This window comes from Schistocerca cancellata, chromosome 4 (genome assembly GCF_023864275.1).
Source record: "Schistocerca cancellata isolate TAMUIC-IGC-003103 chromosome 4, iqSchCanc2.1, whole genome shotgun sequence".
NCBI classification, from domain to species: domain Eukaryota; kingdom Metazoa; phylum Arthropoda; class Insecta; order Orthoptera; family Acrididae; genus Schistocerca; species Schistocerca cancellata.
The window spans coordinates 427670168-427696617 of NC_064629.1; the positions used below are offsets into that span (position 1 = coordinate 427670168).

The 26450-nt window shown below is 43.5% G+C and overlaps 1 protein-coding gene across 4 annotated transcripts in view; it reads right to left on the minus strand.

Moving 5' to 3' along the window:
• The window catches only part of LOC126183685 (1-acyl-sn-glycerol-3-phosphate acyltransferase alpha-like), a 749564-nt gene that overhangs the window by 126451 nt on the left and 596663 nt on the right, over positions 1–26450 (minus strand). For all 4 annotated transcript variants that reach the window (XM_049925864.1, XM_049925867.1, XM_049925865.1 and 1 more), the window contains one exon: positions 1347–1390. The gene's annotated coding sequence lies outside the window, so the exon portion shown is untranslated. The remainder of the gene's footprint in view (positions 1–1346; positions 1391–26450) is intronic.

The following is a 26450-nucleotide window of genomic DNA, read 5'->3' on the forward strand; positions in this document are numbered from 1 at the left end:
TACCCCTCAGAAAATTAAATTTTACCCCTCAGATGGCAATTACCCACAGATTGGGAACCACTGTTCTAGAAGCAGTGAGAGTTTTGGCGCCGGCCGTTATGCGGGGCGTGGGAAGTCATTCTGGCTGTAGCGAGCGAAGTTATAAGACGAAACGATGGAGCGAGTGCCTAATTAGGATGATTATAGCTGCAATGATTGTCTCTGCGAAATAAACAGAAAGCCTGTGTGAAAGTGCTTGTTAGTATGAAAGAGTTAGGGCAGGTAGGGAATATAAGTTTGATATTATTTGCTTTAACAATAAAAAGGTCGAGTTTCAACATACAGTCTTCGGCTTAGTTAGCTATTCACGTTAATGATAACTGCTTGGAAAGAAATAGAGATTTTTGTTCAGGAGGTGCACAGGAGTGAAAGGACATGTGGCACTCGAAACACGGTCAGAGATAATTAGTTAGGCTCATGTTCCTGGGTGTAAGATTCCCCGTTTAGCTGTCGTACTGAACTTTAGTCCGTTTGCCTAATACAGGACAGACAGCTTTTTCTTGCAAGAAGTAAAGGAAATTATTAAAATGACAGGGGGAGGTGGAGGGCGGTTCTTACACATTGCACTTCAACAAAATTTATGTCTTCAACGTGTTTCCATGTGCTTGTGCTTACTGTCGCTGGATACTTACGATACTCAGAGACCACTTCGGATTTTTCTGGTGTGGAAATATCTGGAACGCGACAAATCAAGCCCGCAGATTAGACAGTAAAATGGTAAGAACAACTGCTGCACTACGCCAACGCCACAATTTTAGCTATTTACTTGGCACGAGGCAACATCTAGTAACTGCGGTGAAATGCAGAGGATCGAAGAGACTGGCGGTTCACCCCCAATGGAACGTATAAATAGGCGGAAATATCCATTACTTTCGGATTACACTATTGGAGATATATCACTAGAAACTATTCAAAAATGGTTCAGATGGCTCTAAGCAGTATGGGACTTAACTTCTGAGGTCATCAGTCCCCTAGACTACTTAAATCTAACTAACCTAAGGACAGCACACACATCCATGCCCGAGGCAGGATTCGAACCTGCGAAAGCAGCAGCAGCGCGGTTCCGGACTGAAGCGTCTAGAACCGCTCGGCCACAGCAGTCGGCACTAGAAACTGTAACGACCGTAAAATATATAGGAGTAATCGTACGGAGCGACTCAAAATGGAATAACCACATAAAAATAGTTGTATGAAAAGCAGATCTCAGGCTTATATTCAATGGAAGAATCCCATTGTAGATAGTTATTGAATATTCTGTGTGATGTGTATTAGCATTTTAGATTTATTGACACTATGTTACTGCTTACCTTCGTATAAGACGCTTTCAGCTATCTGCTTACGGAGGAATATCCTGGAACAAAAGAGCGCGTGTCAGATATTTATCATATTCATGAGGAATATTTGATGATAATAAACACTGAGCGTTACTGTAGTGCTTGATGGCAGTGAAATTTCCGAAAAACAACGGGCGTTATCGCGTAGCGTTGGTAATTGGTAATCCGATTATAGGAAAGGTCACGCGATGTGCATAACTCGCTGACCTCTGCGTGACTGACAGGCAGCGCTCCCCCCCCCCCCCCCCCCCTCTCCCATTCCCTCCCGCCACCATTCCTGCTCAAGCTAAAACGTGCGTTCGCTAGCGAGCGGTAATTTCACTACATCATACTCTCCAAAGGGCCATCTGTGTCGTGACATTACAATTCACTCTCTTCGGTCTCATCCCTCACTGGATTAGTGCCTATCCCCGTCTGTCAGATCCATTTTCGATTTGATGGATCGTGCAGGCTCCATGAAAAACGACAAAAACTAAAACAAACGCATTCTAATACTACTTCAAGTTTCGCATCAGGTATATGACTTCCCTGATACGTGCCGAAGGGACGGAATGCTTTGTGCTTGCTGGTTGAAGGGTAGAAGAGAGGAGGAGGAGGAGGAGGTGGGATGAGAGGAAGCAATGTCGGAAATAAAGAGGAAGAGATGGCGGAACAGATATAGCTGTGATAGCAGCGGTGCAAATTTTGATCGCTTTCAAACTATTACATGACGATTTTGTATGCTACCGCAGAAGCGCTGCAATGAATTTCCATATTGGGGCTCCTTAAGACGGCATGCGGATCAAAACCTTTGAAGGTTGGGTCACATTAGGCTAGTAATTTGGTCACGTGATGAATCATTTTGTAGCTGTATCAAAGGCGAAAATGACAAGTGGGCGAGTGTACGTTTATAACCTTTTTCTTTTCTTTTTTTGGTAGTTAACTGTCGACTGCTGTGGAGTGTGGACTGCATGATGATGAGAGCGAAGGACGAATCAAGCAATACATCTTACAGCAAAGCATATCCTGTAACACGCCTGTGGAAGACATTAAATACCTAATACAGAGAAAATGGGTACAAAAATTGTTCTCCAGGAAACCTGCATCAAGCATTACGTGTGCTTCTTACAGAACTCGCAGTTAATGACCAAAAAAATTCCTTGACGCGCTGAGAATATAGGAAAGTTGCCCGATTTTTCTGTTCGAGAGTGTAATGTCACTTATCTGAGCAGTAACTAAACTGTAAGCTGTGTTGTACTTTCCTGTTACTAGCTACAGTTTCAGAACCTTAACACACGTCTTTCGACTAGTGAAATCAACTGTTCCTGTGTTCGTTCATACTTAAAAATTAAAGTGCCGAAGGTCTTCATCAGGAAACTGAATGAGAAATAATCTCGTTCAGCTTTATGTTCAAAAATGTTCAAATGTGTGTGAAATCTTATGGGACTTAACTGCTAAGGTCATCAGTCCCTAAGCTTACACACTACTTAATCTAAATTACCCTAAGGATGAACACACACACCCACGCCCGAGGGAGGACTCGATCCTCCGCCGGGACCAGCCGCAGAGTCCATGACTGCAGCGCCTTTGACCGCTGGGCTAATCCCGCGCGGCCAGCTTTATGTATTCACTTTAATAGCACATGACAAACATAATTTAACATAAGACAATATTATACAACATACTGCGAAAATTAAAGTATATCAAGAAGAGACATGTTGGAAATCGACCATAAAGGTTGTGGTCTTCAGTCAGAGGACTGATTTTGCCGAATAATGTAAAAATTTTACACCATGGCAATAAAGGTCAAACGTTAAATGTTTTAGAAGAAACTCAGATAATTCATTGTAAGAATCGTCTCGCACAACACAGATTACATGACCAGACTTAATTGAAACATCGCAGTCTTCTCGCAAATTTCGACTTTCTAAATAGGATTACTTAGTTTTATTGATATTTTAGCATTACAATGCTATATTTTTTATGTTACAAATTTTCGCCCCATTTCCTGTTTCCTTCTGTTTTTCCCGCACTTACATATGGTTTACTTCCCTTTCATTATCATCCAGGCACTTTTTCTTCATTATCATCCAGTCACTTTTTCTATTTTCCTCCAGGCCTCTCTCTTCTTCACATCCCTTTTACATTTCTTACCTTGTTTAACTAAACGTTTACATCCTTATTCTAAGGCGACATTACTGGTTGTGTTTCATGTCTTATTTTCTATAAAGTTATTTCGTGCTCCAGGTTGCATTATATTTTGCCATCCCCGTATTAATCAGCTATGTAAGGACGCTACCGAACTTTCTCCGTCGCGGTCATTCGCAGCATTCGTTGTTTGTGGTATGCTTCGCGTGGTGTCGCTTACTTCCTGATCTGTGCGCGCTGGTCTTTCCGGTCGTTTTCTTGTCTCCGCGAGCTCAGTGTAGCACCGGCTCTCGCCTGCATTTGTTGCGGATACGTGACTACTGAGTTTAACATTCTGTTAAGGTCCTTAATATTTCCCGACTTCTATTTTCAGCGTGTTATGCCTAGTCTGTTTCTCTCTATCTGTTCTCACATAATCTATTCTTATTGAATATATTAATGCTCTATTTTTATTTTAGGTTTTCGCTTTTATCGTGGTTTTTATTTTATTTGTTTTCTGCTGGCATACCACCGTATTCTACTGCCACACGACTCTATTCCGCATTATGTTGCTCCCCCAGCGGTGAGTTTATCTATCATACTCATCATTTTCTTTGGGCCTTTGTCCCGCTCCATCGCGGAGTCGGCCTTGCTCCTTGGATGTGGCGTTGTTAGTGTCAGACGGTGGCCGGATGCCCTTCCTGTCGCCACCCCGAACCCCCGGGAATGAATTAGTGTACCCCAGCTTTCTGCATCTAGTGTAAGCCATGAAATAGTGCGAACGTTTTCAAATATCTGCGAGTCGTGTAACTGAGGCGGAACGAGGGGACCAGCCCAGTATTCGCCTAGCGGGATGTGGAAAACCGCCTAAAAACCACATCCACGCTGGCCAGCATACCAGCCCTCGTCATTAATCCGCCAGGTGGATTCCATCCGGGACCGGCGCGCCAGCCGGTCGTGGTGGCCGTGCGGTTCTAGGCGCTTCAGTCCGGAACCGAGCGACTGCTACGGTCGCAAGTACGACTCCTGCCTCGGGCATGGGTGTGTGTGATGTCCTTAGGTTAGTTAGGTTTAAGTAGTTCTAAGTTCTAGGGGACTGATGACCTAAGATGTTATGTCCCATAGTGCTCAGAGCCATTTGAACCATTTTTGAACCGGCGCGCCTACCCGAGTCCAGGAAGGAGAGCATTAACGCTCTCGGCTACCCTGGCGGGTAGTTTATGCAATTATACTCCAGTTTTATTAATTACTTTCATTTTAATTCCACTTTTTAGACCCCATTAGTTCCCTTCACGATCTTTTGCTATCTGAGGTGGTGGACTCTATCGTTCTGCCGATTCTAATACCTTACAACCGTTCCTTCGACGAACGTTTTAGTTTGATACGACTAAGAATGTTGGGTCGTCCATTTAACCCTGCTCTGGACTTCATACGAATAAACTGTGAGTACTCGTATCCGTTATTTACCACATCCTTTTTCTAACTTGGTGTATAGATAATTTTCCTCATTTTATTTTTCCCCCATTTTTCCACCCAGATGGATATCTGAGAACGCAGCTATCAGCTGCAATGCCAGTCGTTTCAATAAAGCATCATTTAACGGCTGTTGCGATTTTTCACTTATCAGTTCGAATTTCACGCAGGTCTCTCGCTTCCGCGACACTGCTGCTCGCGTTGGACGGGATCGCACGACAGATACGCTATTTAGGAATCGATGGAATCAGAACAGACATAGCGGCATCCGGTATTCCAACGACACACACGCCCAACCACCCAAGAGGGCAAACATTACGTTCTCTCTGCAGTGCCGTAGCGTACTGTCTCGTTAATTACCTTTAGTCTAGAAATGGTTTGTTTGCAGTAAGACACGGACAGTGCGACGACGTATGGAGCTCCATCGACTGACAGCAAAGCAAAGCGACCATTGTTATGGACACGATATTGCACTGCCTACGTTACTCTGGTTGCGATGCAAAGTTCCTTTGGACATGCGTGCATGAATTCGCAATTGCGAATAAGGGCTACAATCAGCTGTAGAATGGAATGACCACAATGAAATTTTGTGTCGGACCGGGACTCGAACCCGGATTTCCCGCTTATCGTCTTACCATTTGGCTATCCGTGCACGACTCACGGCCGGACTCAAACTTCCATGTGTCGTCAACCTTGTGTCTACAACCTGTACTCGTACATCCATTATGCATACCATACAGGTCAGACATGCGTGTCCAAAGAACTTTGCATCGTAGTCAGAATAACACAGCCACTGCAATATCATACAGGGCTATTACAAATGATTGAAGCGATTTCATAAATTCACTGTAGCTCCATTCATTGACATATGGTCACGACACACTACAGATACATAGAAAAACTCAAAGTTTTGTTCAGCTGAAGCCGCACTTCAGGTTTCTGCCGCCAGAGCGCTCGAGAGCGCAGTGAGACAAAATGGCGACAGGAGCCGAGAAAGCGTATGTCGTGCTTGAAATGCACTCACATCAGTCAGTCATAACAGTGCAACGACACTTCAGGGCGAAGTTCAACAAAGATCCACCAACTGCTAACTCCATTCGGCGATGGTATGCGCAGTTTAAAGCTTCTGGATACCTCTGCAAGGGGAAATCAACGGGTCGGCCTGCAGTGAGCGAAGAAACGGTTGAACGCGTGCGGGGCGCGTAATGGGGCCCCTTAGGGATATGGCAGCAAGGGAGGGGAAGAAAACCAAAGTGCACTCCGTGTGCATACCGGGGGGAGTCATTCCAGATGTGGAAAGGGTCCTTCCGGATGCCATGAAGGGTACAGGGTGCACCCATCTGCAGGTGGTCGCTCATGTCGGCACCAATGATGTGTGTCGCTATGGATCGGAGGAAATCCTCTCTGGCTTCCGGCGGCTATCTGATTTGGTGAAGACTGCCAGTCTCGCTAGCGGGATGAAAGCAGAGCTCACCATCTGCAGCATCGTCGACAGGACTGACTGCGGATCTTTGGTACAGAGCCGAGTGGAGGGTCTGAATCAGAGGCTGAGACGGTTCTGCGACCGTGTGGGCTGCAGATTCCTCGACTTGCGCCATAGGGTGGTGGGGTTTCGGGTTCCGCTGGATAGGTCAGGAGTCCACTACACGCAACAAGCGGCTACACGGGTAGCAGGGGTTGTGTGGCGTGGGCTGGGCGGTTTTTTAGGTTAGATGGCCTCGGGCAAGTGCAGAAAGGGCAACAGCCTCAACGGGTGCGGGGCAAAGTCAGGACATGCGGGGACCAAGCAGCAATCGGTATTGTAATTGTAAACTGTCGAAGCTGCGTTGGTAAAGTACCGGAACTTCAAGCGCTGATAGAAAGCACCGAAGCTGAAATCGTTATAGGTACAGAAAGCTGGCTGAAGCCAGAGATAAATTCTGCCGAAATTTTTACAAAGGCACAGACGGTGTTTAGAAAGGATACATTGCATGCAACCGGTGGTGGAGTGTTCGTCGCTGTTAGTAGGAGTTTATCCTGTAGTGAAGTAGAAGTGGATAGTTCCTGTGAATTATTATGGGTGGAGGTTAAACTCAACAACCGAGCTAGGTTAATAATTGGCTTCTTTTACCGACCCCCCGACTCAGCAGCATTAGTGGCAGAACAACTGAGAGAAAATTTGGAATACATTTCACATAAATTTTCTCAGCATGTTATAGTCTTGGGTGGAGATTTCAATTTACCAGATATAGACTGGGACACTCAGATGTTTAGGACGGGTGGTAGGGACAGAGCATCGAGTGACATTATACTGAGTGCACTATCCGAAAATTACCTCGAGCAATTAAACAGAGAACCGACTCGTGGAGATAACATCTTGGACCTACTGATAACAAACAGACCTGAAATTTTCGACTCTGTAAGTGCAGAACAGGAAATCAGTGATCATAAGGCCGTTGCAGCATCCCTGAATATGGAAGTTAATAGGAATATAAAAAAAGGGAGGAAGGTTTATCTGTTTAGCAAGAGTAATAGAAGGCAGATTTCAGGCTACCTAACAGATCAAAACGAAAATTTCTGTTCCGACACTGACAATGTTGAGTGTTTATGGAAAAAGTTCAAGGCAATCGTAAAATGCGTTTTAGACAGGTACGTGCCGAGTAAAACTGTGAGGGACGGGATAAACCCACCGTGGTACAACAACATAGTTAGGAAACTACTGCGAAAGCAAAGAGAGCTTCACTCCAAGTTTAAACGCAGCCAAAACCTCTCAGACAAACAGAAACTAAACGATGTCAAAGTTAGCGTAAGGAGGGCTATGCGTGAAGCGTTCAGTGAATTCAAAAGTAAAATACTAGGTACCGACTTGACAGAAAATCCTAAGAATTTCTGGTCTTACGTTAAATCAGTAAGTGGCTCGAAACATCATGTCCAGACACTCCGGGATGATGATGGCATTGAAACAGAGGATGACAAGCGTAAAGCTGAAATACTAAACACCTTTTTCCAAAGCTGTTTCACAGAGGAAGACCGCACTGCAGTTCCTTCTCTAAATCCTCGCACCAACGAAAGAATGGCTGACATCGAAATAAGTGTCCAAGGAATAGAAAAGCAACTGGAATCACTCAACAGAGGAAAGTCCACTGGACCTGACGGGATACCAGTTCGATTCTACACAGAGTACGCGAAAGAACTTGCCCCCCTTCTAACAGCCGTGTACCGCAAGTCTCTAGAGGAACAGAAGGTTCCAAATGATTGGAAAAGAGCACAGGTAGTCCCAGTCTTCAAGAACGGTCGTCGAGCAGATGCGCAAAACTATAGACCTATATCTCTGACGTCGATCTGTTGTAGAATTTTAGAACATGTGTTTTGCTCGAGTATCATGTCGTTTTTGGAAACCCAGAATCTACTATGTAGGAATCAGCATGGATTCCGGAAACAGCGATCGTGTGAAACCCAACTCGCTTTATTTGTTCATGAGACCCAGAAAATATTAGATACAGGCTCCCAGGTAGATGCTATTTTTCTTGACTTCCGGAAGGCGTTCGATACAGTTCCGCACTGTCGCCTGATAAACAAAGTAAGAGCCTACGGAATATCAGACCAGCTGTGTGGCTGGATTGAAGAGTTTTTAGCAAACAGAACACAGCATGTTGTTATCAACGGAGAGACGTCTACAGACATTAAAGTAACCTCTGGCGTGCCACAGGGGAGTGTTATGGGACCATTGCTTTTCACAATATATATAAATGACCTAGTAGATAGTGTCGGAAGTTCCATGCGGCTTTTCGCGGATGATGCTGTAGTATACAGAGAAGTTGCAGCATTAGAAAATTGTAGCGAAATGCAGGAAGATCTGCAGCGGATAGGCACTTGGTGCAAGGAGTGGCAACTGACCCTTAACATAGACAAATGTAATGTATTGCGAATACATAGAAAGAAGGATCCTTTATTGTGTGATTATATGATAGTGGAACAAACACTGGTAGCAGTTACTTCTGTAAAATATCTGGGAGTATGCGTGCGGAACGATTTGAAGTGGAATGATCATATAAAATTAATTGTTGGTAAGGCGGGTACCAGGTTGAGATTCATTGGGAGAGTCCCTTGAAAATGTAGTCCATCAACAAAGGAGGTGGCTTACAAAACACTCGTTCGACCTATACTTGAGTATTGCTCATCAGTGTGGGATCCGTACCAGATCGGGTTGACGGATGAGATAGAGAAGATCCAAAGAAGAGCGGCGCGTTTCGTCACAGGGTTATTTGGTAACCGTGATAGCGTTACGGAGATGTTTAGCACACTCAAGTGGCAGACTCTGCAAGAGAGGCGCTCTGCATCGCGGTGTAGCTTGCTCGCCAGGTTTCGAGAGGGTGCGTTTCTGGATGAGGTATCGAATATAATGCTTCCCCCTACTTATACCTCCCGAGGAGATCACGAATGTAAAATTAGAGAGATTAGAGCGCGCACAGAGGCTTTCAGACAGTCGTTCTTCCTGCGAACCATACGCGACTGGAACAGGAAAGGGAGATAATGACAGTGGCACGTAAAGTGCCCTCCGCCACACACCGTTGGGTGGCTTGCGGAGTATAAATGTAGATGTAGATGTAGATGAAGTTTCACGCGTAGCCCGCGGAAGTCGACGAATAAAGCAAGCAGTGAGCTAAACGTACCACAGCCGACGGTTTGGAAAATCTTACGGAAAAGGCTAAAGCAGAAGCCTTACCGTTTACAATTGCTACGAGCCCTGACACCCGATGACAAAGTCAAACGCTTTGAATTTTCGGCGCGGTTGCAACAGCTCATGGAAGAGGATGCGTTCAGTGCGAAACTTGTTTTCAGTGATGAAGCAACATTTTTTCTTAACGGTGAAGTGAACAGACACAATGTGCGAATCTGGGCGGTAGAGAATCCTCGCGCATTCGTGCAGCAAATTCGCAATTCACCAAAAGTTAACGTGTTTTGTGCAATCTCACGGTTTAAAGTTTACGGCTCCTTTTTCTTCTGCGAAAAAAACGTTACAGGACACGTGTATCTGGACATGCTGGAAAATTGGCTCATGCCACAACTGGAAACCGACAGCGCCGACTTCATCTTTCAACAGGATGGTGCTCCACCGCACTTCCATCATGATGTTCGGCATTTCTTAAACAGGAGATTGGAAAACCGATGGATCGGTCGTGGTGAAGATCATGATCAGCAATTCATGTCATGGCCTCCACGCTCTCCCAACTTAACCCCATGCGATTTCTTTCTGTGGGGTTATGTGAAAGATTCAGTGTTTAAACCTCCTCTACCAAGAAACGTGCCAGAACTGCGAGCTCGCACCAACGATGATTTCGAACTCATTGATGGGGACATGCTGCGCCGAGTGTGGGAGGAACTTGATTATCGGCTTGATGTCTGCCGAATCACTAAAGGGGCACATATCGAACATTTGTGAATGCCTAAAAAAACTTTTTGAGTTTTTGTATGTGTGTGCAAAGCATTGTGAAAATATCTCAAATAATAAAGTTATTGTAGAGCTGTGAAATCGCTTCAATCATTTGAATTAACCCTGTATTTAGCTGCCGATACCGGGCAAGTGCCTTTCAAATACAACGTCTAACTGGTACGGAAATATACATAATGGATGTACGAGTACAGGTCGTAGACGCATGGTTGACAACATATGGAAGTTTTTGTCTGGCCGTGAGTCGTGCACTGATAGCCAAATGATACCGGCATGGTAGCTCAGCATGTTCGGTCAGAGAACTGGCTGCTTCTCTGTAATAAAAATTGAGCGAAAGGATCAATAACAAAGTTCCACGAATGTCATGTCACTTTCGCTAAGATCAAATACAACGAACAATAATGAACAGAATGAAAAAAAAATGAAAATAAAAAAAATGGTAAGGCGATCGCTCGCGATGAGCGGGAAACCCGGGTTCGGGTCCCGGTCCAGCACAAATATTCGCTGTCGTCGTTCCATTCTACAGCTGGTGGTAGTCCTTATTCGCAACTGCAAATTCATATCTACATCTACATTTATACTCCGCAATCCACCCAACGGTATGTGGTGGAGAGCACTTTAAGTGCCACTGTCATTACCTCCTTTTTCTGTTCCAGTCGCGTATGGTTCGCGGGAAGAACGACTGTCTGAAAGCCTCCGTGCGCCCTCGAATCTCTCTAATTTTACATTCGTGATCTCCTCGGGAGGTATAAGTAGGGGGAAGCATTATATTCGATACCTCATCCAGAAACGCACCCTCTCGAAAACTGGCGAGCAAGCTACACCGCGATGCAGGGCGCCTCTCTTGCAGAGTCTGCCACTTGAGTTTGCTAAACATCTCCGTAACGCTATCACGGTTACCAAATAACCCTGTGACGAAACGCGCCGCTCTTCTTTGGATCTTCTCTATCTCATCCGTCAACCCGATCTGGTACGGATCCCACACTGATGAGCAATACTCAAGTATAGGTCGAACGAGTGTTTTGCAAGCCACCTCCTTTGTTGATGGACTACATTTTCTAAGGACTCTCCCAATGAATCTCAACCTGGTACCCGCCTTACCAACAATTAATTTTATATGATCATTCAACTTCAAATCGTTCCGCACGCATACTCCCAGATATTTTACAGAAGTAACTGCTACCAGTGTTTGTTCCGCTATCATATAATCATACAATAAAGGATCCTTCTTTCTATGTATTTGCAAAACATTACATTTGTCTATGTGAAGGGCCAGTTGCCACTCCTTGCACCAAGTGCCTATCCGCTGCAGATCTTCCTGCATTTCGCTACAATTTTCTAATGCTGTAACTTCTCTGTATACTACAGCATCATCCGCGAAAAGCCGCATGGAACTTCCGACACTATCTACTAGGTCATTTATATATATTGTGAAAAGCAATAGTCCCATAACACTCGCCTGTGGCACGCCAGAGGTTACTTTAACGTCTGTAGACGTCTCTCCATTGATAACAACATGCTGTGCAATGCATTTGATGTGCATTGTTATGGATTCCCTTGGCGCGGCAAGAATATGAGGCGCGCCGACTGTGGTTCGCCCAACGACAACATTGGACACAGAACTGGCACTACGTCGTCTTTTGAGGCGCGTCCTGGTGCTGTGTACAGTGCAACGTTGGCCCTATCCCTGTTCAGAGGCTCCGAGGAGATCCAAAATTGTCAAATTACAGTCGTCTTCGTCCTACAGGCCTAGAACCTGGCATTACGGTAAGGATTCCATCACATACACAACACGGTCATCTCTGCTTCGCATAGTCGGGAGTCTGCACAGTAGTCGCTAAGGCCGGTTGCTGTAACCTAACTTCGAGGTCTCGGAGAATTTATCTTACATCGAGACTGCATTTTGCAAAATGTGTGTGTGTGTGTGAGTTCTTAATGGACCAAACTGCAGAGGTCATCGGTCCCTAGGCTTACACACTACGTAAAGTAACTTAAACTAACCTATGCTAAGAACAACACACACACACACACACACACACACACACACACACACACACACACACACATGCCCGTGAGAGGACTGGAACCTCCGGCGGGAGGAGCCGCGTAGTCCGTGACATGACGCCTCTAACCGCGCGGCCACTCTGCGCGTCTCTGCATGTTGCGCATAGTTCCCTGACCTACCTAGGTGCAGAAAAAGTAATCTAGTCAAGTGTTGCCGAGAGACTGTCTTGCCAACACTCGCCAGCTACGACTGATTAACTCTGGTACAAAACCGAAGCAACATGGAAGAACGTACCCTATATGTCGTAGGGGCACACTTTGACTCTAAGCCCACAGGGCTGTTGTTGCTGCCACAGGTGGCATCTCTGTGTATCACATACCAATTTATCTCTTCAACACCTAAGATGAGTCACCTACATTCATTACAGTAAGTTTTGTTTTTTACTAGCCATAAATATTTGTACTGCCATTTCATCATTTAGTTACTCTCCTAGTATAATGTTTTGCTCCTATAAATGATAACCACTAACGTTTTATACTATTTTTAATACCTAAATTGATTTCCAAAAATTTTCATGCATTAATAAAAGATCCGAGTCTCTCAGACTCATTCTCTATTTTTCTATTTCCTTGTCGGTGTTCATTTAGGCAATAAATGAGTTCAAAACCTGATAACTGTGGAATAAAAATTTTCTGGATATGAGACTAAAATTTGTATCCACTGAAAAAGCTACCACAGGGAAAGGAAGGAAACAAAAGAAGTGCAAAAATCTCGCGGTCTAGCGATCAGGCAGACGGATTGCAATTTACTTTCTACCAGAACCCTGAAATCATGGTAATTTCAGTGTGTGACACACCAGTTCACTGGTCGTACCAAAGACCAATTTGGCTCAATTATACGACAGAGTGCACGAGGATAAAAAACATCAAGAATCGTAAACCATAAACGAATAAGTGTGCCCTCGGCAAACGACTAGTCCAAGACGTTTCAAGTCACACTGTCAGTACAGTAAGAACTTCACCACCGGCTCTCCAGTCTAACTACTCGCAAGTGAAGTTAGTCTCAGGACAGGGCCCAAGTACCAACCACACATGCCAGAGCTTCGACCAGTAGATCACTTCCAGACCGAGGTCCAGGACCCGAGGGTCTTTCACCTCTCCAGATAAAAAAAATTCCATTTTTCCGCAAAGTGCACGAACGACACCAACTTCACCCCATCTTGAGCCAATCACAGGATTTTAAAGGGGCTAAATCTCCCCTCCTACATGACAGCACAAACTCATGTCGAACCAGTGCAAGAGTTAAGAAACCTGCATCTCTGGAAAAAAAGAAACCACCAATTACTGACTTTTTTAAAGTTTTCATGGAGGGAGATGATGTTTTTATCAAAAGTCGCATCGCTTCCTGTGGCAACAAGCGAACAGGAACAATATTAAAGATCTTTATCTAAATCGCCTGTGCCTTGGAGCACGTTGGTCCTAGCTATGAAGTGTAATAAAGATTCTATCTCTAAACATTTCTCAGACGCCGGAGTTTTTTATAGAACTGACGCGGCTGATGGAAGTGAGTCACAGGTCTATTTGCAGTATTGGCGAACATGAGAACTTATAAATTTTTATTATGTGTGGCTTTCACACAATGCCTGGTTTACAACTCCACTGTGGGGATGCGTTCCTTCAGTCCGCCACCGGCAGCCCAGCGCCAATGCAGGTATAGCAGCATTGTCCTGCTGGAGATGTGTTTTGACTAGGGACTACTCTGTCTGCCCTGTATGGCTGTGGGCCTGCCCAGCAAGATTTACTGAGGGATGGGCTCGCCGCCAATTGCTTTCAACTTCCAACATGCCGTTTCTGTTAACTAAGAACCATAAAAATACCTCATGCCTTTAGCGCCCTACCAGGCTCCATCAGTGTCTGCTCAGGCCGTTAACTTTCTAGAGTCTCGCTCAAAGTGCGTAAGGTTGTAACAAAATCTTTGATAATTTTCCGTATACGAAAAATAGGTGAGAGAGTAACTTGTCCTCCCCCACAGAAAATAAAAAAGTCGTTGCTTAACCACATTTAATATTCATACTGCTATTAATAAAACCTTGTTGAAATAGCATTTACTCATAGTTTCATTGTTGTCTTAGTGGAAAAATAACAGTATGAAGAAAAAATAGCTTTGAGACACGCAGGTGTCTACTGTGATAAAATTGCTTGGGTATTGTAGTCATGTATTCTTCCTACTACACCGTTTGCACTAAGTAAATTTAACTTCTATTTTCTACCCATGCTGTTGCAATTTTAACGCTCAACAATACAGATGATATCAAAATAAGGAAGCCTCTACCCCCACCTCCCCTTTTCTCTCCCCACTCCCCTTTGCGCCACGTGACGTTATATTATATGCTAGCCCTTTAACTAGACCCCAGATTGACCTCTCTTACAGCGGCATAATATGAAGGCATACCCAATCCCTTGGCCCCCCTCCCCCCTCCCATCGGTCAATACGCAGGGCATTGGCTCGCTGATCGACCATTGCTACATTCTCTGCACAGTATGTCACTCGATTACAGGGTGGAAGGGCATGTGGTTAACACACCATTCTTACAACCTTTAATGATTGGCTCAGAAACCTGTGCCATCACCTTTAACTCCTCTTTAATTCTCGTGAAGCTGAATGGAATCCGTTCCAGCTTTCCCTCCAGGTTAAATTCCTTAACAGTGCTGGAGAGCAAACTCAGTTCCTTCATTGGCAGTATGCATACTGACTACTAAGCCTGAGTGACAGATGATACCAATTTGGACTTAATACTACTTTTATTGTGAAGATCAATTATGTACAAGATAGTAAAGCTGTCTTCAAATTGAAGGCTGATTTGAATTCCGCAGTGCTTTACTCAGCATGGTGCTGCTGGAGGTAGAAATGCTATGGCGATACTTTGGTTTCTGAGCCCGCTTACCACGCCAGTTAGTTCATTGGTTGGTGTTTTAGCGCACAAAACTGCTAAGGTCATAAGCGTCCGTATCATAATGTACAAAAATCCAAATACTAAATAAAAACCTGAGGCGAAAAAGGCAAAAACCCAATCAAGCATCTTTAAAGGAGGAGCAGCTGAGGACAAGGACGTCCCTACGGAAAGTTTTTCAAAACATCGTTGAGATGGCGGAGGTCCCCGCGGGGAGGATCGAATTTGTATCGCCATCCTGCTGTGGCGAATAAAAAGTAAGACGCGATCGACAGAACACGTGCGATCCGCTAAGGTATCTGACGAAGTAGATGGGAAACATAGACATAAATGTAAACAGTTGAAAAATGGGCACTGGATTAGAAAGTGACGCACCTCCATGGGTTAAGAGCAGTAGGCATGAGTGGGGCAGGGTCGCCATTTATTAAATGGCGGTGACTAAAGCGGAAGTGTCCTATACGCAAACGGGCTAAAATGAACTCCTCGAGGTTCGCACGAGTCACATATCTTTCACCTACATTTAACATATTTCAGGCACATCTTTCACCTGTATCTGTAGCGATTTTCGACCTGCAGCTGCATTATCACGCAGCCCAATGTTTATAACGTCGTAGCCCCTAAATGTGAGTGGTACAGTGATATAATTTTGCAGGTACATTCAGTGACATATGTAACTACTGTCTGAGAAATTTGTCGAGAATAGAGTTAATAGTAAAAAAGTAATAAATTTAAACGTCTGGTCTGATGCGACAGTTTTACTGCGTGAACAGTGAAAATGTAGTAAACGATAAACTTTTTTCCTTTCACTATTTTGTGGGGGCTGTTGGGCGAAGGGGGTGGGGGGTGGGGGGTGGGGGGTGGGGGTAAGTCTCTTAAGGGTTTGAAATTGTGTGTAAAGTTTTTTGCAAGTCATTAAGTGGTCTCATTCTCAAACACCGGATGAATATAATCTGGCCATTTATATGCTCGTAGTGAGCTACGCTACTTTTTCATCTCCGTCCTCACCAATTTGAGATATAGTTGGTTCTTACCTCCATAGCGGTTGTTTCCAGACAGTAAATGACATGTGTACCAAGTTTGTTTGAAATCGATCCAGTGGTTTAGGAGCAAATGTGAACATACATATACTGGTAGATCAGAAACAGTCTGAAAAATTTTTGTAAGCTTGTTGCAGGGGAGGTTGTACTGAGAAATAATTTTTAAGAAAAAAATTATATACGTTGTGCCGCTTCCTAGTTACGAGTTAATTAGCATTGAAGTTAGCTAATCATGCCGTTGCGCGTGCAAATTCATGCGGGCCTCTAGATGCAATTAATGTCTGTTGTTCTCACTTCTGAAATATTATTATACTCCACCCCCCACCCTCCACCCCCACGCTCTGTTTTTCTTTCCTTCCTTAGCACTTCTCATTCTTGGCACAAAAACGGCAAATGATATCTGTTTTCTTCTGTCTAATAATTGTAAATATCAGTTACAATAACAATAATTTAGAGTGTGTCCTTCGAGCACATGACAGTTAAACGTTTTTTTAAAAAATTATCACACATCTGTATTATTCAAAGGTGGTGAAAGTTAACTATTACAACTAGTTTGTTAATTACCATGGCTGAGTGTGCGGTTATTTGAACTGAGAAAATATGTGTATTTCACTACTTTTTTTTTTACAAACTGTTCACAAATTACTTAGTTTAAGTTTAACTATTTCATTCTATATTGCTTTTAATTCATTTAGAGCGTTGTAATATTTGAACGATCATTACGTACAAACGACGACTGAGCAATAGTCAACATTTAAGAGCCAATTTGAAAAAAGTTATATTCAAATTGATCATCCGAAACTGAAATAAACAACACAAAAGTGCGCACGGTACAAAATTCGGAAATCTTCTAACATTTGCATAGATAACGTGACGTGAGTACTTGAATTTGTGAAGAAAGTAGATCCATTCTTGGTTGGATCTTTGAAACAGCAACTCGCAATCCCCCTCCAGCTGCAGTCGAGACCGATGTTTGGTCTTCATTAATGCCATTTCAGAAAATGTTGACTCGCATTATCCATTCATACTTAGATGAAGGTTTTGAAAATTTATTCTCGAACTGTTGACGAAAGTTTGAGAAGTGCACTATGTCAATTCTACTAATTTTATCTACGTCCAACTCATTTTCCTCCACGAAATCATTCAGTCAGGAAAACATCTCGCGGTTACCCTTCTACATCTGGGCTTTCTGTAGTACAAGTTTTCCCTTAAACGCAAGAACTTCCTCGGTTAGAAAGATGATGTCACTACTTCAGAGCTGAAGTGATACGTTAAGATCATTTAGTTTCTCAAAAAGGGCCAAGTACCACAAAGTAGAAGCTACTTTTCATCCAAAAACTGAGAAACGAGTGTGGGACAGCTGTTGAATAGGAAAAGACGAAGATCATCCTTCAATTCCACAACGCGACGAAGAGCTTTACCACGAGACGCCCAAAACCTTTGTGTGCAATAGAAGCGAATCATGAACAGAGCCCATCTCCTCGCAAAAGGAAGACCGTCTACCGTCTAATAATTGTGCTTTCACCAAATTTACCACTCTGACTGCACCGTTCAGCACTTCACTGACATCCGGTCGTATTACTTTAGAAGCCAATGTCTACCTGTCAATCATGTAATGTGTGAATTTTACAGAAGGAGAAACAGCGCACACACTTGTCATGAACCCCTTTTTAGTTCCAGTAGATGCTGCCACCCATCGGTACACGCACCAACACAGTTTTTCAATGACAGATGGTTGTCAACCAAACAGGAATTCAAAAGAAAGAAGACATTTTCTCCTCTACTCCTACCATCCAGAGCTCTACAAAATACTAAGTTCCCGTGCATTTCATTTTCATAACAGTAGCGCACAAAAATAAGATGCTGAGGAACATTTTCGATATCAGTAGTGTCATGATGTTGCAGGCCGAGTTTTGGGCTATCATGAAAACGTGATAGCAACTAGTTTTTCATGTCAATAACTATTGCATCAATACGACGAGCCACGGTGTTATCTGTGAGTGGTACCGACTTCAGATTCACACCAAAAATTTCCCCGTGCATGATTTCGTAATTTTGACGGTTGCGGGAAGAAGCAATTTCACGCCAATAATGTGTGATGATTCGCATTTTGCAATTAAATAGGATACCTCTAGGGATTCTCTTATACCCAGACCTCCAGACGTGAGAGAATTCGATAGGTACCAAACAGTGTATGTCGAAAAAGTATCAACGAGAGCTCTAATATAGTTTGTTCTATGTGCTGTTGTCTAGGCGAACGTGCGTGAACGCTAAGTAATAAGTAACAACTGACCTACGACGCACAGGAAAAGCATAACTGTGAAAGTCTATCGTGTAGAGCTCCCGTAGCGAAGTAGGTAGAGCATTAGTTTGTAGTATTAAGGGTCCCAGGTTTGAGCCCTGGTTCTGCCAGTTTTTATAGTGCAGTACATGTGAAACTGTTATCTGGGACATTATGTTCCTGACATGTAAAAGAACTGTTCGGAGTTTACGGCAATGTTCTATTAGCAGACCACTTTCACTTCGTTCATTTGAAAGTAGGAATCCGAGTACTTTTGTAGTTTAACAGAACAAAAATAAACAATCGGAACAGCCAATAGAATATTGCAATGGAATGATTCTAATCTGCAGTCCCTCACATACAATCAATTGTGTTCAAGTTTCGGTAATTCTCACCGTCATGGCTGAACTCGTTGATGAACCTACACGCTTTGAAACATCCGACACAACTCTGTTTCAGACACAAGCTTCTATTCTGCAATCTACAGGGTGGACGCGCAAATATGGGAAACATCAAATCTGCTTGGTGAAGAAAGTAATTCGCTTCAGACACTTCTTTGTACGCAACTACTATTGAGAAACCGTTTTTCCTCAATGAACAACACTGTGCGTGTGTGGTGGTGTTTGTATAGATTCCTGGATTTTATGTACTTATTCTTATTTTTTTGTTTACTATTCGTATTATTATTATTATGCTTATTATTTTTTACTGTTATTGTTGTTATTACAATTAATACTTCCTCACGTATGATGCAGTTGTTTCTTTATTCATCTGTTCCTATTGTTTATGTTTATTCGTGAAGCTACAGATGTACTCTGTAGATTTGCTACTTTCAAGTAAAGGAAGTTAAAGCAGACTACTAACAGAACATTGTTATAAACGCCGAACAGTCCTTTTACAAGTCAGGAACTTCTTATCCTACATCTACATCTACATCCATACTCCGCAAGCCACCTGACGATGTGTGGCGGAGGGTACCCTGAGTACCTTTATCGGTTCTCCCTTCTATTCCAGTCTCGTATCGTTCGTGGAAAGGAGGATTGTCGGTATGCTTCTGTGTGGGCTCTAATCTCTTTGATTTTATCCTCATGGTCTCTTCACGAGATATACGTAGGAGGGAGCAATATACTGCTTGACTCTTCAGTGAAGGTATGTTCTCGAAACTTTAACAAAAGCCCTTACCGAGCTACTGAGCGTCTCTCTTGCAGAGTCTTCCACTGGAGTTTATATATCATCTCCGTAACGCTTTCGCGATTACTAAATGATCCTGTAACGAAGCTCTCCGTTGGATCTTCTCTGTCTCTTCTATCAACCCTATCTGGTACGGATCCCACTCTGCTGAGCAGTATTCAAGCAGTGGGCGAACAAGCGTACTGTATCCTACTTCCATTGTTTTCGGATTGAATTTCCTTAGGTTTCTTCCAATGAATCTCAGTCTGGCATCTGCTTTACCGACAATCTGCTTTATATGATCATTCCATTTTAAATCACTCCTAATGCCTACTCCCAGATAATTTATGGAATTAACTGCTTCCAGTTGCTGACCTGCTCTATTGTAGCTAAATGATAAGGGATCTTTCTTTCTTTCTATGTATTCGCAGCACATTACACTTGTCTACATTGAGATTCAATTGCCATTCCCTGCACCATGCGTCAATTCGCTGCAGATCCTCCTGCATTTCAGTACAATTTTCCATTGTTACAACCTCTCGATATACCACAGCATCATCCGCAAAAAGCCTCAGTCAACTTCTGATGTCATCCACAAAATTATTTATGTATATTGTGAATAGCAACGGTCCTACGACACTCCCTGCGGCACACCTGAAATCACTCTTACTTTGGAATACTTCTCTCCATTAAGAATGACATGCCGCGTTCTGTTATCTAGGAACTCTTCAATCCAATCACACAATTGGTCTGATAGTCCATATGCTCTTACTTTGTTCATTAAACGACTGTGGGGAACTGTATCGAACGCCTTGCGGAAGTCAAGAAACACGGCATCTACCTGGGAACCCGTGTGGCCCTCTGAGCCTCGTGGATGAATAGCGCTAGCTGGGTTTCACACGATCGTCTTTTTTGAAACCCATGCTGATTGCTGCAGAGTAGATTTCTAGTCTCCAGAAAAGTCATTATACTCGAACATAATACGTGTTCCAAAATTCTACAACCTATCGACGTTAGATATATAGTGCTGCACATCTGTTCGACGTCCCTTCTTGAAAACGGGGATGACCTGTGCCCTTTTCCAATCCTTTGGAACGCTACGCTCTTCTAGAGACCTACGGTACACCGCTGCAAGAAGGGGGGCAAGTTCCTTCGCATACTCTGTGTAAAATTGAATTGGTATCCCATCAGGTCCAGCGGCCTTTCCTCTTTTGAGCGATTTTAATTGTTTCTCTATCCCTCTATCGTCTATTTCGATATCTACCCTTTTGTCATCTGCACGACAATCTAGAGAAGGAACTACAGTGCAATCTTCCTCTGTGAAACAGCTTTGGAAAAAGACACTTAGTATTTCGGCCTTTAGTCTGTCATCTTCTGTTTCAGTACCAGTTTGGACACAGAGTGTCTGGACATTTTGTTTTGATCCACCTACCCCTTTGACGTAAGACCAAAATTTCTTAGGATTTTCTGCCAAGTCAGTACATAGAACTTTACTTTCGAATACATTGAACGCCTCTCGCATAGCCCTCCTCGAACTAGATTTCGCTTCGCATAATTTTTGTTTGTCTGCAAGGCTTTGGCTATGTTTATGTTTGCTGTGAAGTTCCCTTTGCTTCCGCAGCAGTTTTATAACTCGGTTGTTGTACCACAGTGGCTCTTTTCCATCTCTTACGATCTTGCTTGGCACATACTCATCTAACGCATATTGTACGATGGTTTTGAACTTTGTCCACTGATCCTCAACACTATCTGTACTTGAGACAAAACTTTTGTGTTGAGCCGTCAGGTACTCTGTAATCTGCTTTTTGTCACTTTTGCTAAACAGAAAAATCTTCCTACCTTTTTTAATATTTCTATTTACGGCTGAAATCATCGATGCCGTAACCGCTTTATGATCGCTGATTCCCTGTTCTGCGTTAACTGTTTCAAATAGTTCGGGTCTGTTTGTCACCAGAAGGTCTAATATGTTATTGCCACGAGTCGGTTCTCTGTTTAACTGCTCAAGGTAGTTTTCAGATAAAGCACTTTAAAGAATTTCACTGGATTCTTTGTCCCTGCCACCCGTTATGAACGTTTGAGTCTCCCAGTCTATATCCGGCAAATTAAAATCTCCACCCAGAACTATAACATGGTTGGGAAATCTACTCGAAACATTTTCCAAATTATCCTTCAGGTGCTCAGCCACAACAGCTGCTGAGCCAGGGGGCCTATAGAGACATCCAATTACCATGTCTGAGCCTGCTTTAACCGTGAACTTCACCAAAATCATTTCACATTTCGGATCTCCGTCAATTTCCTTCGATACTATTGCACTTCTTATCGCTATAAACACGCCTCCCCCTTCACTGTCCAGCCTGTCTCTGCGGTATACATTCCAATCTGAGTTTAGGATTTCATTACTGTTTACGTCTGGTTTCAGCCAACTTTCTGTCCCTAGTACTATATGGGCGTTGTGACCGTTTATTAATGAGAGCAGTTCTGGGACCTTTCTATAGACGCTCCTGCAGTTTACTATTAGCACATTAATATTGTTATTCCCTGTTGCATTTTGCCTACTCCTACCTTGCCGCGTCTCAGGAGGCGTCTTGTCGGGCCTAGGGAGTGAATTCTCTAACCTAAAAAACCCCCATGTGCACTCCACACGTACTCCGCTACCCTTGTAGCCGCTTCCGGCGTGTAGTGCACGCCTGACCTATTCAGGGGGACCCTACATTTCTCCACCCGATAGCGGAGGTCGAGAAATTTGCACCCCAGATCTCTGCAGAATCGTCTGAGCCTCTGGTTTAAGCCTTCTACTCGGCTGCAAACCAGAGGACCGCGATCGGTTCTGGGAACGATACTACAAATAGTTAGCTTTGATTCCACCTCGCGAGTGAGACTTTCCGCCTTCACCAATTCCGCCAACCGCCTGTACGAACTGAGGATGACCTCTGAACCCAGACGGCAACAGTCATTGGTGGCGACATGAGCAATAATTTGCAGTCAGGTGCACCCAGTGCTCTCTATCGCCGCCGGCAGGGCCTCCTCCACATCTTGGATGAGACCCCCCGGCAAGCAGACAGAGTGAACACTGGCCTTCTTCCCCGACCTTTCCGCTATTTTCCTAAGGGGCTCCATCACCTGCCTAACGTTGGAGCTCCCAATAACTAATAAACCCCTCCCCCCGTGTGCCTGCTCGGACCTTGCTGAAGGAGCAACCACATGTCCACTCACAGGCAGTGCGGGCGATGCCACACGGCCAGCCTCCACATTTACCCTCTGCCTCGTGCGCCGCGAACGCCGCTGAACCCGCCACTCCCCTTGTGGAGAGGGTGGCCCAACCGCGCCCGTTACCCGCGAAGATGTCTCGACAGCAGGGACAGTGGGTGAAGCATGTAACACCTGGGGTGTACCATGCGACGCACCAGACTCCCCACTTTCGAAGTAGCAAAAAGATCAGAAGAGCAGTTTTAGTCATACAAATTCTATTTGCCTGTATTTTTGAAAATTTGATAGTCAGATTCTAACATGAAATTAGGTATTTTTAGAATTTTTAAAAATGAGGTACAGTCAGGTTCTAACAAGAAATTAGGTATTTTAGGTACTATAAAATTACAATTTTCGACAAAATATTTGCGTAATTCTTAGCTGGGAAGACAACGAAAGAATGTTAGTCACAAAAAATTTTATTTATTTGAATTTTTAAAATTTAGCTACTAACCTGAAATGAGGTATTTTTAGGTGCTTTAAAACTAGCGTTTTCGATCATAAATTGGCGTAATTCGTGTATGCACAACTTTTATTGCCTTTATTTAATGAGGAACAAAATCGGTTTTTGCTTGAAATCCGAGGTCTGCTTATTACTAACCGTCTACACACGTCTTCCTGGACGACAGCACATGGAGCGATCTATATGGGAGTTTTGGTTGATACTCTGACCATATACAATGTTTCGTACCTATCTGACAGACTGTCATCTGGAGGTTTGGGTGTTAGCGCTCTCTTAGGAACTGATACCTGTTTTTGAGGACTCTGACATTTCCTTTTAATTGTTACTTATCGGTAGTTTTAGTTACATGGTCTGGACTTTTTTGTCTGCTGGTGTGTCTTTAGTTATATAGCCTTCAAAATCTCCACATTAAGAACACATTGCGATATTTCTTCATTATGCAATAGTATGCTACGTAACTTGATAGTTACGCACTTCGGTTTTGCATTCAGAACTAACGTCGCTGATAGGAACAGAGGAAGATGCGATATAGGACTGTGCATTGATTAAATTCGAATCTTTTTCCTTATTAGAACTGCGTACTTGCGAAGGAGAAGAGAGACTCGATGAATCACTTCCACGGGATCTCTTCTTGCCAGAGCGAATAAGCCACTTACCCATGGGAATGGCAGAACTTGTACCACTTTATTTTAAATCCACCACTTTATTTTAAATCCGGTTAACTATTTCCACTGGAAACGCATTAGAATTCAACTTCTAGTTAATTAACTTTCTCTGTACGGTAGAAACTCGCTAATCCAACCTCGGATGGTCCGATTTCCTGCGACATCCCATTTCCGGTGTTTGTATACGTACAAGGGCTGCTGCTACAGTTAGTTCCGGACTTGTCTATGACTCACTTTCTGCGATATGGATCAGTGGGCAGTTGACCGTTTATGGGTGCGGTAAATAGATCAGTTTCAGTACGAAATAACTTGTTTCTAACTCGATCAATAAGTGTTATTGTGCACGCATTTGTTTTATAAATTAGTGACTGTGTTGTTCTTACACATTAAAGTACGTAAAGCTAAACTATGGCACCAACGAGTATGACATACTGATGCTAAAAATGCATTTGATATAGCCATTCAGTACATCGAACAAAGCTCTGCGTCTACCCCTACAGACATTTTCGGGATTAGGAAATGCCGGAACATCGCGGCAAAATCAAGGTTGTCGCCTGCTAAGCAAAAGAACATTACAGAGTTTTTTCGTCTTGTTTAAGAACAGAAAATTTTTTACCGTGTGATTTCCCATGTTTTAAACAGTTAAGCGCAAAACAGTTGTGTGTCAACAAATGGTTCAAATGGCTCTGAGCACTATGGGACTTCACATCTGAGGTTATCAGTCCCGTAGAACTACTGAAACCTAACTAACCTAAGGACATCACACACATCCATCCCCGAGACAGGATTCGAACCTGCGACCGTAGCGGTCACGCGGTTCCTGACTGAAGCGCCTAGAACCGCTCGGCCACAGCGGCCGGCGTGTGTCAACGCAGAACTGTAATAAGGTATGTACAGATGTTAAACATTCACTCACAGTAAACAATATCTTACCTACGATAAGACGTATTTTACAGTACAGGCACAACTGTACATAACACTTTCTTGTAAGTTTTTTTAGTAAGTCAGCGTTTTCTCTTCATTTTCGTACAGTTTTAACATGGAACAATATTTCAGAGAGTACTCCCAGTTTAAAATTAAAGTTATACTGTGCTTTATTGAAATTTTATAGGTCAGTGAATGTGTTCTTCTGATAATCCGACCTTTTTGTGTTCCCACCATACTCTCGGTTCCGTAGGGGACGGATTAGTTTGGTTCTACTGTACTCGCTCCGGAGCCTTGGCTGAAATCGAGTGGACGGTCACAATGGCTGTGATTAACTATCTATTTTTGTAGTCGGTCTTGTAAATAAGTGGCGGTCACATTGTCAGGTGTCTTATTGTCATTCGAGCTTGTTAAATGTTTTGTAAGTAGCTAACCCGGACAGCAATCGGTGACAGGGGCTGTGTGACCGAATATTACTCGCTACTTTTCTTAGTATTCCCGTCGACAGGATCTGCTGGTCGTTTCTTGTGAAATAAGACAGCAAAGTAACGATGGGGAAACTTCATAACTTGGTTCACGGAAACGAGAATCTGACGCTAGCAATTTTTGTTCACCGGAAGTTTTTTCCTTGTATAATGTGAAGTATAAATATGTCAATGCAAGTCGGCGACCCCGTCTATTACTCTCTGTGGCCCCCCTGGGGGGTGCGCCCGCCACTTTGAGGACGGCTGGCGTAGATGATAGCGCAAGAGACTGCTCAGCCTTTGGTTCCGGTTCGCCCCTTGCTACTACGCCATGTCCAATTTTTGTATCCCTCTCTTGTTCGGTTTGAGGAAACCAAATGACAAACACTTCTGGCAATATCGTCTCTGGAGAGCTGCTTGAATTTGCGAGTGCAATGGCCTCATAGGCTAACTTCAATGATAATTAACTGGAAAACGACGAATAGTATCAAATTTTTTTCTTAGCATTTGTATATCAGCACAACCTACCCTGCAACACCCTTACAAGCTTTTCAGACTGTCTCTAACCACTTGTAAACATACATCCAATTTTATAATATTAGGTTGGTGCGAACGTTCATAGCGTTTTTCCATAAGTTTAATAAACAGAACAGATACACGTAACAGAGACTTTTGTCATCAATAATATATTCTCCTCCACTACTTAGAACAGTCTGCCAACGCTGGGGTAACTTTTCGCTTCCGCGACTGTAGACGACATGTGGTTTTGAAGCGAAGAACTCGTCGAGCCACATTCGGAGCGCATTTTCATCCGGAAAGGAAGTGCCTTGAAGATTCTTCGATAGAGAGCGGAAAAGGTGAA